The following is an 18,973-nucleotide window of genomic DNA, read 5'->3' as shown; positions in this document are numbered from 1 at the left end:
CTTAGGCTGTCCTGCAAGCAACATTACGCTGCCAGAGTCAGCGTCAGCACAGTGCTAAGTCATGATTTCAGTTCCATAGCAAGCTGTTTACACCCCTAATTTACAACCTCAGGGGTGAATGCATAGGACTTATTCAGTAACATGCCTTACTTGGAGTGTGGTATCCAGATACTGTAAACAACTGCCTCTACACATGCACAGAGTTGCCTAACTCTTGATGGCCTGAGCAGTGAGGCAGCTACATAGTATAGTATTTAAAGGTTAATTTTATGCAGGAGAACCCAAATTAAATACCCTAACCTCCATGGTAAGTCATGGTCATCTTCTGTCCCACTCTTCTACTACTCACTGGGGGGAGTAGTAGATATGCTGAAGGGTAGGGCTAGGATTCAGAGTGACCTAGACAAATTGGAGGATTGGGCCAAAAGGAATCTCATGAGTTTTAACAACAACAAGTGCAAAATCCTGCACTTAGGACGGAACAATCCCATGCACTGGTACAGGCCGGGGCTGCCTGGCTGGGCAGCAGCTCTGCAGAAAAGGACCTGGGGGTTACAGCGGACAAGCTGAATATGAGCCAGCAATGTGTCCTTGTTGCCAAGAAGGCTAACAGCATCCTGAGCTTCACTGGTAGGTGTGTTGCCAGTAGCTCAAGGGAAGTGATTATTCCCCTCTATTCAGCACTGCTGAAGCCACATCTGGAGTAGTGTGTTCAGTTTTGGGCCCCCCACTATAGAAAGGATGTGGACAAATTAGAGAGAGTCCAGTGGAGGGTGACAAAAATAGTTTAGGGACTGGGAAACATGATTTATGAGGAAAGACTGAGGGAACTGGGCTTATTTAGTCTTGAAAAGAGGAGACTTAGTAACAGTCTTCAACTACCTGAAGAGGGGTTCAAAAGAGGATAAAGCTAGGCTATTCTCAGTGGTGGCAGATAACAGAACAAGGAGCAATGGTCTCAAGTTGCAGCAAGGGAAGTTTAGGTTAAATATTAGGAAGAATTTTCTTACCAGGAGGATAGTAAATCACTGGAACAGGTTACCCAGAGAGGTGCTCCATCGTTGGGGTTTTTCAATACCTGGCTAGACAACGGTTTGGCTGGGTTGATCTAGTTAGGCCTGGTCCTTGAGCAGGGGGTTGGACCAAATGACCTCCTGAGGTCCCTTCCAGCCCTAACTTTCTATTATTCTATGTTTCTATCCCATGAACTGAAAGTGGAATAGCTCTAATTAGAGGGGTACAGAGAACCCCTGCCCCCCCCCCCCCCGGAATATCCTGTAGCCTGACAGTTAGAACATTTACCTGGGAGATGTACCTCAGGTCATGGAGAGAAATGAACTGGGGTCTCTCAAATCCTGCTTGACTCCTTTAACTACTGGGCAGAATGAGGAAAATGGGCCCAGTATTCTTCCATAGCTATTCTAGCTAGGGGATTTAGGCTTGCGAATTTTGAGCAGAGGTAAGTGCATTGGTGACTGGTGCCTCCCGAGTCTTGGCACCAGATCACAGACCGGGGGGGCAACAGGGGTAGGGGTGCAAAGTGTCCCCCAGCAGCTGAGTGCCAATCGTGGAACCACAAGGGGCGAAACTGGTACTTCCAGTTTCACAGCTGGTACTTCCAGGGGGTGCATGGCCAATCTCAGGAGGTGTATGTGCACCCACATGCACCCCCTATGCATTGCGAATGGGTAAGTTTCTAAGTTCCAGAGAGGTGAAGGGGTGCTTCTTTCTTGAACATTTTCCATTGGCTGGCTTAGGTGGCTCCCCCCGCAACATGCAGGCAGTGCAAATTCTGTTCTAATAATAGAAGCAGAGAAAAATAGGAACCTCCAGAGGTCATCTAGTCCACCCCCCTACCTGGGCAGGATCATCCCTATCCAGACCATCCTCTACAAATCCATTGTCTAACTTAATAACACTACCCAGTCAACCCTGACTTGACACAAGACATAACACCCTAACCTGCCACAGGTAGAGCAAGGGGACTACTCCTCATGTGCTATTAAGGGAGGCAAGATCTGTGAGTACCAGTAAGCACCTAATACTGAATATCTGACAGCTTCATTTCTTTGGTGGTGCAAGTCCCTGACCCTGTTTTATGTGACTGCATTCATTATTTCTACCTGGTGAGATGAGAGTCTGGGGAGCTTAGCCTGGTGAGATTAAGTCTGGCGTAGGTGCAGCTGAACTTCACCTTCCAAAGGCTTGCTGACTCTATAACAAGCTAGCTTCTGAAAACATTTTGGGAGAAGTTCTGGTAGTGCAAACCCAGGGGCTTCAATAAATGGCACCTTGGGCCAAAACAGTTCTACATCTGGGTAGTGTAGGGTGTAGCTCATCCTCTCATAGAAGACCCTTGTAGAAATTAAAGCAGTGTCAGCTGATGTACCCCCTGGGGGTTGGGGGGGAGTAGGTGGCAGTGACAAAGTCTGTTTGTCCCGTCTTTGTAGTGAGGCCACTACAACAGGCTGTGCTGACCCAGGTTCACCTGTAAAAGCCTTTTCCTCAATGACAAGGATTAACAACATGCTGATTTTATTGTTAGTGAAAATTGAAACTCTCCCATTGTCATTTGACTCCAGGAGTTAGGAAATGAGACTTTAAGACAAACCAAATTACTTGAGCGCCATAATCTGCTTGCAGTGTTGACCACGTCAGGTGAGCTGCACATCCGGTACCACCTGCTGTCATTAAAGGACTTCTGCTGCCTGGAAAACTAGGCACTAGTTTTTCCCATTCCTGTGGCATGAGTACTGAAGCTGCAGAAGGCACAAAAACAGGAAAGAGGCAACAGTAGAGTCCTTTGCCCTGCTTCTCCTGTTTCCTGTCTTGGTTGGTCATTCACAGGGAGAAGGTTGCTGAGCATGGGGAATTATTCTGATCCTAGAGCACTGGGGGTAAGAAGGAGGGTTAGGGAAGAGGGTCCTGAACCTTATAATGGGACTGTTTATCTGTATACAAGTGTTAAGGGGATGGAGTTTGTGTTTTGCAAATGACAGTTCATATAGAAGATATCCTAAAATTTGTTTTGGAATTAATTAACATGATAGGAAAGTGAGTGTGTCATTATTAGACATTACCTTTCTCATGTGTTAAATTCTCTTAAGACAGGAGTGTCTGCACATGAAAGCAGAAAAAGGCCAGCTAAATTCTGAGTTTGGGTGAGGATTATCTCCAGCTGATATTAGGCAGCTTGTGTTTCAGCTCAAGTTTGTAGAGAGGGTATTAACCCTTAAGGTGCAACTGCTCACTAGACATGCTAACATTCCTTAGAGTCAGTACATACCTTTTGTCATGTGTAACAATACCCTAAGACTAATTGAAAGGGACAGAGAAATTAAATGGAATAGAGAAAGGAGACACTTTTTCAGATGAAATAGCAAAAAATGATGGACATTTGATGTTTGAATATGCAGTGGAATTTCTCTGAAATTCTTTGCTTACATGTTCTGAAATAGTTCCAAATGCATTAATTAGTATCATCTCTTATAAATTAAGACTCAAGAGTTAATTTGATTTGATCAGTTTGCTATGAAAAATCTCATTATTTCCTCCTCATTAACCAATTTTTCTTAGCTTTGCACAAGATCATAGCAGCATTTCATTAATGCAGTTTATTTAAATGTTATGTCCATAGAATTGTGCAAATTCAGACATCATGAAATGTGAAGCATTTTTTATCTCACAATACTAAAAAGACAAAAATCTGTGGTGAACAGTCAGAGAAGCTAGTGTTAACACTGGTGTCACAAATAATATAATAAAGAAGAGAAGGGAAGAGAAATAAACAAGTGAAACATTTAATAAGAAAGTTGAAGGGAAGATCTCACCTTGGACTGCTTATTTTGCAAAAACTATTATAAAACCCCCACTACACTTCAGCGAAACAATATGCTGTTTAAACTGATGTTGAGCTGTACACAGTCGCACAGTTCTAGCCCTGTTACACTCCATCATTGGGAATGAAAACACCAGGGTTTTTCAGCTCCTGCAAACAATATATCAAACAGCTGAAGCAAGAGTTGAATTAAACATACCCTATCTTGTTCTAGTCCTCAGAATTGTAATAGCTTAGATTTCTCAAGAATCCTTTTTTTTTTTTTTTTGCTGTGTAAAACAGAACATGAGACTACTATTGAGAAAATTTCCAGTGGGACAGGGAAACAGAATTCCTTGTTGAGTGAAAGACCACTAACTTCTCTTAGAGAAGCAACTTACTATCTTGTTTGCTGTCAGTGGTATCTGGTGTGACTAGTATACTACCCTTTGCCTTGATCTCACAAATGCTGAAATACATACTTTCTTTAATGTATTTCTACAATATGTATATATTGGTACAGTGCCTAGCACAATGGATCTGTGACTTCAGTAAGTACAACTGCAATACAAAAAGTAAATACAACACATGTACATATACTCCAGACCTCACTCCCCCCTGAAACCACAGTTAGAACTGAAGTTGACAGTTTACTTGTGAATAAAGTTATCAAGATGTCTGAGTATTTCTAGAATCAGGGCTTTATGTGACAGGCTTAATAATATTTGTCAAAAGGATTTTGAAACAAAAGCTCCTTGCCTATTACCAACCTTATGTGCAGGCTGCATAAAGACCAAGAAGACTTCTGACTTTACTGGGGTCTTGTCTATAGTCTACTTTATATATTTGTTATATTCCCATGTTATATTCCCATTTGTTATATTCTCCACGAGGCTGTCCCTGGCAGTCACTGTTGAGAGGAAAGTGAGGTAGAGATGGTTGCTCTTCAGCTATATAAGCCTTTCTATATCCTCCCTTGTCACTATTAACTTCCTAAGAATCTGCTGCATGGGGGGAGAAGTGTAACAGGGGATGATTCACATAGAGAATGCTGTAATGACAAGTGTAGACACCATCTACCAACAGGTGTCATGCATCTTTACCTGAGAGTTAGGCTCCATTTTTCTATTCTGGTGTTATCTTTGATGTGGATGGGTTGAAGGAAGCTAACTGGTTAAATCCCGCTAGTGAGTTACAAGTTTGTCACATGTGGTGTTCCAATATACCCTTTGTTTTTGCAAAGTGAATATTATAGTCCTGTGTTGTCCAATGAGGGTGAATGATATGGCTGTAGGACAGTCTGGACAATAGACTCTCCTTCAATGGAAGATTTTAAGAGGAGGTTGGATAAGCATTTGGCAAGGATGATTTAGGAAGAGTGTACACGTTTATGTATAGGTTTAAATTAGCTGGCACTTGAGATCCCATCCCGCCCTTTGACTCTATAATAAATCATGGTGATGAATTATCCATTTTAAAGCACAGTTTTGCACAGCAAAGAGACTGAGAAAAGCAGATAAAGACTAGTACAGATGCATGTGTTTGCTAGAAGAAGTATACATTTTTGTTCCATAATGGTCCAGTCAAACTTCCACAGAAGCGATGGGAGGAGTTTTATTCTTTTTCATTTTTTCTTCTGTTGTTTTTCCTCCTTTTTTTGACTCAGAGGGAAGTTGCACTGTGCACTCAGTAGGTGGAGCTACAGTCCCCTTGAATGTATAGCATTTCACTGGAGGTCAAAAAAACCTGATCAGAAACTGGAAACAGGTTGGTATTAAAGAATTAATGCAGGACACTTACATGAAACTCAAGTCTATTGAAACTCAAACTGAATGGTTCAATAGCATCTGCTGATTCCTTTACTTGTTGCAGTGACTGTCTAGCAGCCCCCAAGCTGTCAACTGGGGACACAGATGCCTCCAGAAGGGAGGAAAAGTCCAGCAGTTGAAAGTGTGGAGGTGAAAGCATGGGGTAATCACTGAGAATGAGAGAAACTGAGCGCATGGGCTCTCACAGGAGGGAGAAAGTGAGCAAGTGAAAGTTGAACTGGAAGGAAAGTCAGGAACAAAAGAACTGCCACCATGGGCCAGACTAACAATGAGAAAATGCTCCTTGATCAGATCATCTTCAAAATTTCCTCCCCATTTCTCTTCAAGGTGGCAGCATGACTGGATGGTACTGAACCATAGTTAGCCATGGTAATCTGAAGGCAGGATAGATTTGCTCCTTTTTAAACTAACTAAATCAGGGATGCATGGCATAAGCTTTTGTAAGCAGATATCTTGCTTCATCAGATGCCTGACTTCAGATCCTGTTCCGAGGCACATGGATCCGTCTCCAGGGAGCAGGCACCTGAAAGTTAGGCAGGATACCTTTGCGCATCAAATGCTTAGATCCCTTTGTGGGATCTGACCCTAATGACTTGACTTCTTTTCTTGCCCTAGCTCAGGGCTGTCCAACTGGCTGCCCATGGGCCACATGTGGCCTGTGAGGTGTTAGCATGAGAACTGCAGGCTCCCTCCAGGCCATCCATTTAACCCAGTGCTCTGGTGGTGGCAGTAGCAGCCAGAGTCTCCAGTCTCCTCCTCCCTCCTCCAGTTTTCTGTTCCTGCTCCTGCTCCTGGGGTGGGGTAACACGGTGGGAAGGGCCAGGCTGCCCATGCTGCTTGCGGTAGGGGGGCTGCCAGCATGATATGCGCAACTGAGCTGATGTCTCCCTACCTCCTGGCCTGTGGGGGATCCCCAGCAGGACCAGGGGGGCAGAGATTGGGGGGCCCCCCACACCTGTCCAGGAGGTGCCCATCTTAGGGCTCTGGAGGCGCAGGTGAGGGAGCTCCGGGAGCAGGTTAGCAGGCTGAGGCGGATCAGGGAGGCAGAGGATGAAATTGACAGTTATTTCCTTTCCCTGGAGGACCAGGCACCGAAGGAAGAAGCAGCCCGGGGAAAGCCCTCCACAGCAGAATGACAGACGGTCACAGCCAGGACCGGAGCAGCTCGCAGAGAATTGGTACCAGCTTCTCCAGATCGACTGGAGAACAGGTACGAGGCCCTGGCGACCCCGCAGGAGATGGAAGGGGAGGAGGAAACCCTTGGGCAGGAAGAAACACCACATTCTTCACACTCCGTACAGATCAAGAGATCCAAGAGGATGCAGAGGAGGAGGCAACAAGTGCTCGTCATAGGCGACTCCATCCTGAGAGGCATGGAAGGGCCCATCTGCCGCCAGGACCCCTCAGCATGAGAGGTATGCTGCCTCCCTGGAGCAAAGATTCGGGATGTGACGGAGGTAATCCAGGCCAGGATCAAGCCCACCGATTATTACCCCATGGTCCTAGTCCATGTGGGTACTAATGATGCGGCCAGGAGAACCCCTGATCACCTGATGGCGGACTACAGTGCTCTGGGCGGCGTGCTGAAGGAGTTCGGTGCACAGGTGGTATTCTCTTCCATCCTACCAGTGAACGGACACGGAAGACGGCAGGAGAACTGTATCCGAGAGACCAACTGGCGGCTTCGGCAGTGGTGTCTCGAGGCGGGCTTCGGCTTCATGGACAATGACCCGCACATCACGACAAGGGACATGCTCAGCTGGGATGGGCTTCACCTGTCCCCCAAAGGTAAGCGTGTGTTTTCTTCTAGGTTGGCGGATCTCCTCCGGCGGGCTTTAAACTAGGCTCGTCGGGGGGAGGGGAAGATGAGGGTGGGGGAAGCTGTGGACCACCAAACCACGTGGCACCCACAAGGACAGCCCAGCCTGAAGAAAGAGAGCATTGGTGTATTGGAGCTGGGGCCCAACATTGGGAACCTGAAAGCCATGGGGAGGCCAGTACTACGGCACAGGTAAGAAATGAGAAGGTAAGAATCAAAGGGCCCCTTGGGACTCGGAGCGGGGGGGGCAGCAAAGGCACCAGTCTCAGGGCTCAAGTGCCTATATACTAATGCTAGGAGCATGGGAAACAAGCAGGATGAACTAGCGCTCCTGCTTGCACTAAACACCTATGACTTAGTAGGGCTAACGGAAACCTGGTGGGATTCATCCCATGACTGGGCGGTACATATTGAGGGCTATAGATTGTACAGAAAGGACAGGGTGGGGAAGAAAGGGGGAGGGGTTGCGCTCTATGTCAGTGAGCAATATATATCAACCCTCATCAAGACGGAATCCAAGGACGAGGAAGTAGAAGGATTGTGGGTTAGGCTACATGGGGGGCAAGGAGAAAGGGATTTGGTGGTAGGGGTCTGCTACAGACCCCCACATCAAAGGGAAGAAAGAGATTCGGGACTCCTGAGGCAACTCTTGGAGACCATAAAAGCTAAAGAGGTGGTAGTCATGGGGGACCTAAACTACCTGGACATTTGCTGGAAGACACAGACAGCAAAGTCCCACCGCTCATGCAGGTTTCTAACCTGTGTACAGGACCTCCACCTGACACAGGAGGTACACGGTCCCACTAGGGGGAATGCCATACTGGATCTGGTATTGGCAACGGGAGATGACATGGTAGCGGACCTCCAGATCGGTAACCATCTGGGGGACAGTGATCACCTAATAATAGAATACACCATAAGACGTCGAGTGGGTAAGGTAACTAGTAGGGTGAAAGTGCTAGACTTTAGGAAAGCTGATTTCAATGAACTCAGGCGATTAGTCAAGGACGCACTGCAGAGTAGGAGTTTTGAAGAAATGGAAGCCCAAGAAGGGTGGCTGTGCCTTAAGGAAACGATCCTTCGGGCACAAAGCAAGACGATCCCCGAGCGAGGCAAAAGAGGGAAAGGGGCCAGGAGGCTTCCCTGGCTGACCAGAGAAATCAAGGGCAGCCTAAGGGACAAAAGGGGAGCACATAAAAGGTGGAAACGGAGAGATCACCAAAGATGAATATACCTCCTCTGCTCGTGCTTGCAGGGAGGCAGTTAGACGGGCCAAAGCTACCATGGAGCTGAGGATGGCAACCCAAGTAAAAGATAACAAGAAATTATTTTTTGGATATATAGGGAGTAAAAGGAAGGCCCAGGGAGGAATAGGACCCCTGCTAAATGGGCAGAAACAATTGGTGACAGACAGGGGGGACAAGGCTGAACTCCTCAACGAGTTCTTTGCCTCAGTGTTCCTCAGTGAGGGGCACGACAAGTCTCTCACTGGGGTTGCAGAGAGGCAGCAGCAAGGCGCCAGACTTCCATGCGTAGACCCTGAGATGGTGCAGAGTCACTTGGAAGAACTGGATGCCTTTAAATTGGCAGGCCCGGATGAGCTCCATCCGAGGGTGCTGAAGGCACTGGCCGACATCATTGCAGAGCCACTGGCAGGAATATTTGAACGCTCGTGGCACACGGGCCAAATCCCAGAGGACTGGAAAAGGGCCAACGTGGTCCCCATTTTCAAAAAGGGGAGGAAGGAGGACCCGGGCAACTATAGGCCAGTCAGTCTCACCTCCATCCTTGGCAAAGTCTTTGAAAAAATTATCAAGGCTCACATTTGTGAGAGCCCAGCAGGACAAATTATGCTGAGGGGAAATCAGCACGGGTTCGTGGCAGGCAGATCGTGCCTGACCAATCTAGTCTCTTTTTATGACCAGGTTACGAAACGCCTGGACACAGGAGGAGGGGTGGATGTCGTATACTTAGACTTCAGGAAGGCCTTTGATACGGTATCCCACCCCATACTGGTGAACAAGTTAAGAGGCTGTGACTTGGATGACTACACAGTCCGGTGGGTGGCGAATTGGCTGGAGGGTCGCACCCAGAGAGTCGTGGTGGATGGGTCGGTTTCGACCTGGAAGGGTGGGGGCAGTGGGGTCCCGCAGGGCTCGGTCCTTGGACCGATACTCTTTAATGTTTTAATCAGTGACTTGGACGAGGGAGTCAAATGTACTCTGTCCAAGTTTGCAGATGACACAAAGCTATGGGGGGGATGTAGACACGCCGGAGGGCAGGGAACAGCTGCAAGCAGATCTGGACAGGTTGGACAAGTGGGCAGAAAACAACAGGATGCAGTTCAACAAGGAGAAATGCAAAGTGCTGCACCTAGGGAGGAAGAATGTCCAGCACACCTACAGCCTAGGGAATGACCTGCTGGGTGGCACAGAGGTGGAAAGGGATCTTGGAGTCCTAGTGGACTCCAAGATGAACATGAGTCGGCAGTGTGACGAAGCCATCAAAAAAGCCAATCGCACTTTATCGTGCATCAGCAGATGCATGACGAATAGGTCCAAGGAGGTGATACTTCCCCTCTATCGGGCGCTGGTCAGACCGCAGTTGGAGTACTGCGTGCAATTCTGGGTGCTGCAATTCAAGAGGGATGCGGATAACCTGGAGAGGGTCCAGAGAAGGGCCACTCGTATGGTTAAGGGCCTGCAGACCAAGCCCTACGAGGAGAGACTAGAGAAACTGGACCTTTTCAGCCTCCGCAAGAGAAGGTTGAGAGGCGACCTTGTGGCTGCCTATAAGTTCATCACGGGGGCACAGAAGGGAATTGGTGAGTATTTATTCACCAAGGCGCCCCCGGGGGTCACAAGAAACAATGGCCACAAGCTAGCAGAGAGCAGATTTAGATTGGACATTAGGAAGAACTTCTTCACAGTTAGAGTGGCCAGGGTCTGGAACGGGCTCCCAAGGGAGGTGGTGCTCTCCCCTACCCTGGGGGTCTTCAAGAGGAGGTTAGATGAGCATCTAGCTGGGGTCATCTAGACCCAGCACTCTTTCCTGCTTATGCAGGGGGTCAGACTTGATGATCTATTGAGGTCCCTTCCGACCCTAACTTCTATGAATCTATGAATCTATGAAATGGAAGGGGTGGGGTGCCGCATGCACAGTGGAGGGAAGCTGCGCTAGGGAGTGAGCTGCCCATATAGCATGTGTGGCCAGGAGAGGGCCGTTTCACATGCAGTGATGGGGGCTGGGCTCTGAGCATGGTGAGGAGGAATGGGGGAGGGTCCAGTGGTGTGGTCCCCACAGCAAGTGGCTCACTGATCCAATTAACATTCTGCCATCTTGTTGAAAAATCAAGAGAAGTGATTCTCCTCTATGCAGCACTGATGAAGTCTCAACTGGAGTAGTGTGTCCAGTTTTGAACCCTATGCTGTGGACAGTTTGGAAAGAGTCCAGCACAGAGCACCAAAAATGATTAGGGTCCTAGGAGACAGGACTTATAAGGAAAAGCTGATAGAGCCAGGGTTAGTTAGTCTGGAGAAGAGAAGACTGAGAGAAGACTGATAATGATTTTCAAATACCTGAAGAGTGATCATAGAGAGGTTGGAAATGGGCTGTTCTCTGTGGCTTTAGCGGACAGGAGTAGGAGTAACAGGCTCAAGCTACAGCAGGGAAATTTAGACTGGAGATTAGAAGGAACTTTCTTACTAGGAGGGTGGTTAGGCACTGCAACAGGTGACATAGAAAAGTTGTGGAATCCCCATCTCTGGAAACTTTCAAAAGCAGGTTAGGACAGACACTTGGCTGGCATGGATTAGTCAGGAATGATCCTGCCTTGATCAGGGGACTGGGCTAGAAGACCTTATGAGGTGGGGTCCCTTTTAGCCCAACTTTCCTATGAACCTATGATCTTTCTGGAAAGCTAACCCCAACACAAATAACTTCCCCCTACTTCTGAGAAGTGAATATTTTTCATCATTTCATTACTGGTGACATTGTAGCCAAGTCTTTTCTCCTACTCTGATTTTTTTAAATCTCTTTATGTTGTACAAGACAATTCAAAAGCTCTGAGTATGGCTATTACCCCCCCCCCCCCCCCCCTGCTCCGAAGGCCATGAGGCTCACTTTCCAAGTAACAGATGCCCTAATTGCTTGGGTACAGGTAGTATATACAGGCATTGTGGTGTCATGCAGTACAGTGATTTTGCAAACTATTTACTGAATTTCTTCAGGATCAGTATGTACACTGAGGGGGCAGTGGACCTAAATGTAATGATCATGCTTTAGCCTTTCTCACCCCTGATGAAAAGGAGGAAAATTTTGTGTTATTGATTCATAGGAAAACAGCAGATCATTCCCAGTGTATGAGATTGTATGTGACAGCTACAGGATGCTGCAATGAAGGATACATTGAGAGGTGCAAGTCAGACCCTTTCTTTATATTGGCTTCCACAAAAAAAGAAACATTCAATGTCTGTCTCTGCTGCTGTTTCCACATCTATAAAGCATGTCCACAAACAACTGAATAACAAAAAGGGAAGGGCAATCAATGTAGCTGAATTGGCCTTAAATGCCTCCACCTACTGTCCCCCTTATATATTTATTATATACATCTCATGATAGAAAATATCAGGGTTTGCATGTCTTAACTACCCAGTGTGTGTCCCTTTTACCTTACAGAAATGATTTTCTCTCATATTATGCAGATTTTAAAAGATTATGGGCAAAATTTTCCAGTTGGCAATCTGCCCAGCAGGGTGAGGTGCATGTACTTGAATCTAATAGTGATTGAAGAATGTGAAGAATATGAAGAATATTGAAGACTATGAACCCTTTTTACTTTCATAATTCTTCATATTGAAGAATGCAAACTCTTGTTACTCTCACAGTTCTTCACATTGAAGAATATGAAGCCTTCTTACTCTCACAATTCCCTCTATTACAAATAACATTCAGTGACAGATCAATACGTAACACGATAAAGAAGAATGTCAGAAACACTTGCTCTTTAGCAGATGCACCATGCATTGTGTATTAACATGGCAATTAGTAACATGACAATTATTGGCATCACCATTTGTACAGGTTTTGAAAATGGTCAAGCAATGCTAATCCCAGCAATTCCATAAAATAGTGAAGCAATGCTAATCCCAGCAATCCCATAAAATGGTAAAGCAATGCTAATCCCAGCAATCCCATGAAAGGCAATTAGAAAGGTTTTATTCTAGGCCTAGCAATTCTGACTTGCTCCCTTTTAGTTATCTGCACTCAAGCCAAGCTGCTGTTACCTACACAGGATGCAGCACCAAAGTATATGAGGAATCCCTCACAGATTACAGGGTTCATCACAGAGTAGTGTATATTATTCTGATATTCTGCCTACAGAACAGAGCACTTTCTCTCCAAAGCTCATACATACTAAAGTAGGGGTACTCAAACTTTGTGACACCATAACCCTGAGTGTTGGATGGTGGTGGTGGGGGACAGGGAGCTTGCACACGGCAACCACTGCTGCCATCTACCACCCCGTGCTGCCACGTGTACTCCCTGGGAAGTCTGCGGCCTCCTTTTAAGCTGCTTGTGACCGCCTGGGTCATGAACAAACCCACAGTTTGAGAACCCCTGTGCTGAAGGCATGGTTTTCCTAGCTCCTGCTATAGCCAAACCACTTCCTTCATAACCATTGTGTTGTTTTTTTTCCATTCTGTTGGATATAAGTACTAAGTACTATTGTTGTTGTATTCTATCTAATTCCACATTATAGAAAGCAGTATATTGGCAGTCAAAAAGAATCCATCTGCCAATGTAATTTCACAGTCCCTTAACACGAACAATAAGTGATGTAAATCATATTTCACAAATCAAACCAGCAGCCACAAAGCAGAGGAAATAGATTTAAGTCAAATACATTTGAAAGAATATATAAATCTATATTTGGGAGTTAACATTTTTCAGAACATTTTAACCATTTCATAGATAGCTTGATTGATTTCCTGCTGATCTGACATGGTTTTCCTGTTATAAACTGTTGGCTTTAAAACTGAAATGTAGGTTAACTGAGGTCTCATCAGAACAGAATCCATATTCTGTTTGCACCTGCCTGGAGCCTCCCTGAAGGAATTGAGTCCACCTCTGAAGAGCAGTTGAAGCCTACATGCCTATATACAAAGGAGGTGGTACATGTTCTATGGGAAATTTGTACCCCAATCTGAAAGTGCTTCCTGAATCTGACAGTGCCTTTCCTTTCTTATAACATAGAAAAATCAAGGAAATAACAAGAGTTCTTCCCTCCCCCAACTTATTTCATGGCAAACTGCCATATTTGAGATATCTGTATTCTTCTTGTCTGTGTCTACAAAAATCCCAGAAAGCTCATAACTGCACACTGGGACCTCATCTCCATTCAGCAGGTTTGGACTTTCCTGTACATAGATCAGGAATGGGCAAAAAATGGCCCACCAACAAATTATGCCCTGCCAAGAGCCCTTCCACCTAGGAGAATGGAAGCAAGGCGCCCACACATGCACATACCCAACATACCCTATTGTGCCTAGCTCCCACCCTTGTGGGCAAAAGGGCCCATCCTGCCAGCATGCAGCTTCAGGGTGGGGCTGTTGCTGCCCCTGCTGCAGCTGCCCCCATGGGAACCTGCTCAGCTTCCCCAGCTTCCAACTTGCTCCAGGCAGCAGGAAGGGAAGTGGCAGGGGTGGGGTCCAGGGCAGATGCCATGGAGCTGCAGCTGGGTGGAAGTGTGGAAAGCAGCACAGAGTCCCCCTCCTCCCCCCAGAAGGGTGGCGGGAGAGTGGAGACTGGCTGGACAGGGTGTGGGTGGCCACCCCTCACACACTCCCCAACATGGCGTGTGGCCCACGCTGCTGGCAGCAGCCACAGGCTGGGGCACTTAGGGTAATCATGCCCAGCGCAGGCACTGGTGCCCAGTGGCATGTAGCTCCAGCCAGCATTGAGCATGGGGGCTATGAGTACAGCTTGCCCAACTGCCTATACTGTGAGAGCTCTGTACGGTGCACCTGCAGCTCCTGCACTTGCACCGGGGGAAGCCCAGTGCTGGAGCTGGCTGCCTTCCCTGACCCCTGCCACAGAGGTCCCAGACTCCACTGGAAGTGGAGGGAGCCCCGCCCCTACTTCCACTCAGAGGCTACCGCGGGTCTTCCCCCTGTGTGAGTGCGGGAGCTTCAGGCACGCCACGCACAGCGTCCACAATAGAGGCGGTCGGGCAGGCTGCACTCCTCGCCCCCCCTGCCTCATGCAGTGTTGGGTGGAGCCGTACCCCTCCGGGTGCCAGCACCTGCATTGGGTACAAGCGCCCTAATCACCCCCTGCCTGCAGCTGCTGTCTGCAGTGGGGGCAGCGGGCCACGTAGGGGAGTGTGTGGGGGGTCCCAACACTCCCCACCCTCCCTCACACCCACACCTTGCTTCTACAACCCCCCACATATACACACCCCCCACCATACCCTATGCCCCCTCACACACAGGAACACCCCCACACCCCACCATACACCCCCATACACACACACCATACACACACACACACATACACCATACACATAAACACACCCCACCATATAACCCCACACATCACCATACACACACACACACCCACATGATATGCTAGAGTAAGACTTTATTTTTTAGTTATTATGCAATAACCTCTTTATATAGTATGCAAACAAATCATTTCAAAAACATTTTTGTAATAAAATTAAAATATGTTATAGGAGGTGTTTGACTTTTAATGTATGATTTGTTTTTTTTCTGGTTCTAAGATCCCCCCCCCCCCAGAGTATTGGGGGAGGAAAGGGGAGGGACTTCTGGTGGTAAAAGTTAGGGGTTAGTGGGGCGGGACTTCTGGTCCCAATATGGTGACTAGGGTATGGGACAATGGGTGGGGCTACCCATGTGGCCTTCAACAGCTCACCAAAACTCATTAAGCAGACCTCCAGCTGAAATAATTGCCCGCCCCAACATAGATGGAATTCCAAAGCTCTATAATTTGACAACTCAAATTGTTTCAAGAGCTTGGGACAAGTTAGGATGAATAAATAGTAAGTACTGAGCCTTAGAGATGCACAGGACATTTCTTTCACCATTTGACAATAACTTCAGTGGGGCTAAGGAATGCAATAGTAGTAGAATTGTTGTGATAGATTTCCTTACTATGTTTGTAGACATAAAAAGTAATTCAGTGATTCAGTTGCTCATTATCAGTAGGTAAAAAGGTAAAAAAAAAAAAAAAATTCAAACAGGACCAGGACATGTAATTTGTGAGGACACAAAGCTTTCTGTATGCTATGTGTCTTTTGACCATTGCCACTACTTAATTCCCCTATTGCTACTTAATTCCACTAACAATGCTTAATCCCACTGTTGCTACAACACTAGTGTAGACTTGCCAACACTTTTATGGCTGAGTTGTGTAGCCTGGCCCTGAGCAGGTGGGAGGACATAGCCTAGATACAGAAATTACACAATAACTGGTTTAAATGATCAGACTGGTTAACCTGTAACATAACGTAACTGGTTAAACCTGTAACATAACATAAGTTCAGTGCACATAAACCAACTTCAAAATGGCCTGGTTTAAGAAAAACCTGTTGAATGTAGAATCAAATTTAACTAATTTGGGTCAAATTGGTTTATGGAACTTGTGTCCTTGCTGATTTAAGTTAAACCAGAGTCCTCCAGCATCTCAGCTTGCTCTGAAGCCCTGGGCTGGCCCCAGAGAGCAGGGCTGGCCCCACCTCTCTGCTCTCGAGGCTGAGCAGGGGCAGCCCTATTAAGGCAAAGTGGGCAGGGAGGGGGTTAATTCTTCCCTCCTTCTGCTCCCCCACTCCCACTGCAGCTGGGGTCTGCCCATCTACAGGTGAGCAGCAGAGGCAGCAGCCGGGTCTGGCAGATTCCGGCTGCTGTGCCGGGGGAAGAAGGGACAGAATTAACCTCCTCCCTCCCCCTTTGCCTTAATGGGTCCATGCTGGCTATGTCCCCGCCCCCAACCCCACCACTGGAGCAGCAAGGTGAGGGGAAGGGACAGCAGCCTCTGTCAGGGTACCCCAAGGACTGCAAGCATGGAGGGAGTTTATTTCCCCCCTCCCTTCCCCATCCCACCAGTAGGAACTGCAGCCACCCCAGAATGGCCCTGTTAATGCTAAGGGGACAGGGAGAGAGTTAATTCCCCCTCTTCCCACCAGGGGCCCGCAACCAGGGTGGAACAGACCCCTTTCTCCCCCCTCACCACCACAGAGCAGGGTGGAGGGGGGGGGGCTCTGTGTGGTGCTGCCTGGCCCCAGAGGGGAACTCTCTCCCCTCTGCCCCCCCACCACAGGGTGGGGGGGGCTCTGTGTGGTGATGGAGGGGGGCTCTTCCTCCTTCTCCTCCCCCACAGCCACCACGGGGTGGGGAGGGGGGCTCTGTGCAGCTGCTGGCAGCTTCCCTAGTACTGAGCTGCAGCCACTGGGAAGGGCCGCACGCCCACAGACTGGGCCACGCCAATCCTGCCTTGCAGCAGCCTCAGCCAGGGCTGAGCAGGACCAGCCCAGGCTGCAGAGGCAGGGCCCTTTCCAGTGGCTGTGGCTTAGTGATAGCCACTCCCCGCACCCAGGCTGGGCTGAAGCAGGCAGCGCCATGCAGAGCCCTCCCCCCCCCACCCCCCTGCAGTGGCAGCACAGGGGGAGGAGGAAGGAAAAGAGTCCCCCTCTGGGACTGCGCAGCACTGCACAGACCTCCCCTCCTCACGTCAGTGGCAGCAAGGAGAAGGAGGTGGGGGAAGAGTACCCCTCTGGGGCTGGGCAGCACTGTACAGAGCCCTTCTCCCTGCCCTGCGGTGGCCAGGGAGAGGGAGGAAGATGAGGGGAAAGAGTCCCGCTAAAGGGCCAGGCAGCAAAGCTGTGTGCCTGGATTGCTCCCAGCTGTCAGGGAGCCACTGCAACAGGCAGGGGTCTCCTCCTCCTCCCCCACTATGGGGATCTGGCCATGCCCCCATCTGGCAATACTCCCTCTTCCCCCACCTTCTGAACCCTACAGGCCAAGGTGGGGGTTTAAAACCCTTCTCAGTCATACTCAGTCCCTCCTGGGGCTGACCACATCCCCCCCCCCACTTCCCCCCAGCTCAGCCTCCCTGAGGAAGGGAAGGGAGAACTTGCTCTAATGCCCCTAGGCTTCTGGCCTGAGCCACTGCAGGCATATATCTGCATTTCCGGAATGAAAAATGAATGTCTATCCACTTGCAAATTGGTTCAATCTCTGTAGTTTAGACTAACCTGCAAAGATTGAATCAATTCAGGCTCAGACTTTTTGAATGTCTGTCCCTAGTCATAGTGTCCAAGACACTGGTAGATCCATCTACCAACCCTCTGCTCCATCTATGTCTATACTTCTGTTGGTGGAGCCTGAACTGGTATTAGTGAGATTGGGAAACATTTCTGAAAAAAGGGCTTGTGTAAGAACAGACTGGCATAAGGAAGAGAGCCTGGAAGAGAGGCAGCATAATTTTGAATGCAAAGACAGAATTGAGAAACTGTTCCTTCTAAACAGGTTGGCTTACATAGCAGAGCAGGCAGTGAAACAACTCGCCAAATAAGATGAAACAGAGCTTCTCTGTAATCCAAATCATAATGCCTTTCTGGTAAAACCGGAGGTGGCTGGGGCTGAGGAAGAAAGACAGATGTTTTGTGCTGAAGGAAAGAAAATGTTTTCCTTAATATTTTGTTTCTTACTGCTATAACAAATGGTTGCTGGAGAAAATGTGCTAAAGTAGGCACTATCCTCAGTGCATAATTTATTAACTTTTAGGTAGTCTGTTCCCTGAGTGAAAAGCTAATTGTTAGCTAGCACAGCACCCAGCACATATTTCTGATTACACTAACACTCGGAGGAAGGGAGTTTGTTCACAAATGAACTCTGTCCCTTATTCTATTCTGGTTATTCTTTGACAAATAGCACTAGTTGACAGCTCACTAGTTATATCATATGCATGGTGCTTCAGACATCTTGAAACAAATGTGAAATTACAGTAGATCTTAAAGCAGGGTTGTCCAGCCTTTTTGAATGTGGGGCCAGATCATGAACTTTTTATCACCCAGTGGGCCAGCGAGCCACATTCAAAGACCTCACAGGAAGAGGTATCACATCACGTGACCTTTGACACCAATGAAGTTGCAGGAAGTGACAATGAAATGGGTCTGGAAATGTGGTTTAAAATCCAAAATAAAAACAATATAAAAGCAACAATGAAATAATACCAAACACTTGACTAAAATAAACACTTTCTCTTCTACTCACTTCTCAGTGAATGAAAGAAGCATAAAGCAGGGTACAGCACCAGGTAGAGGAAGCCATGGAGGAGCAGCCGGCTGTTGGCCTCCAGCAGCAGCAGTGAGGAGGAGGAAGAGGAGGAGAAGCTACGCCTCAGGACACTGCCCAGCTCCATCAGGGATGAGGAGCCTGGTCTTCACACATGGCCACGTGTGCACAGCCTGCCTCCCTCTTCACCCCC

At 47.8% G+C, this 18,973-nt stretch overlaps 1 long non-coding RNA gene across 1 annotated transcript in view; it reads right to left on the bottom strand.

The window, feature by feature from the left end:
* The window catches only part of LOC132251247 (uncharacterized), a 24,362-nt gene extending 5,389 nt beyond the window's left edge, over positions 1-18,973 (bottom strand). The window contains exons 1-2 of the long non-coding RNA XR_009463203.1: positions 18,760-18,973; positions 2,620-2,759 (exon numbers count right to left, since the gene is read on the bottom strand). This is a non-coding gene — a long non-coding RNA (uncharacterized LOC132251247). The remainder of the gene's footprint in view (positions 1-2,619; positions 2,760-18,759) is intronic.

Source organism: Alligator mississippiensis, chromosome 1 (genome assembly GCF_030867095.1).
Source record: "Alligator mississippiensis isolate rAllMis1 chromosome 1, rAllMis1, whole genome shotgun sequence".
NCBI classification, from domain to species: domain Eukaryota; kingdom Metazoa; phylum Chordata; order Crocodylia; family Alligatoridae; genus Alligator; species Alligator mississippiensis.
Note: the sequence above shows the minus strand (reverse complement) of the source record. Positions and strands in the feature narration are given on the sequence as shown.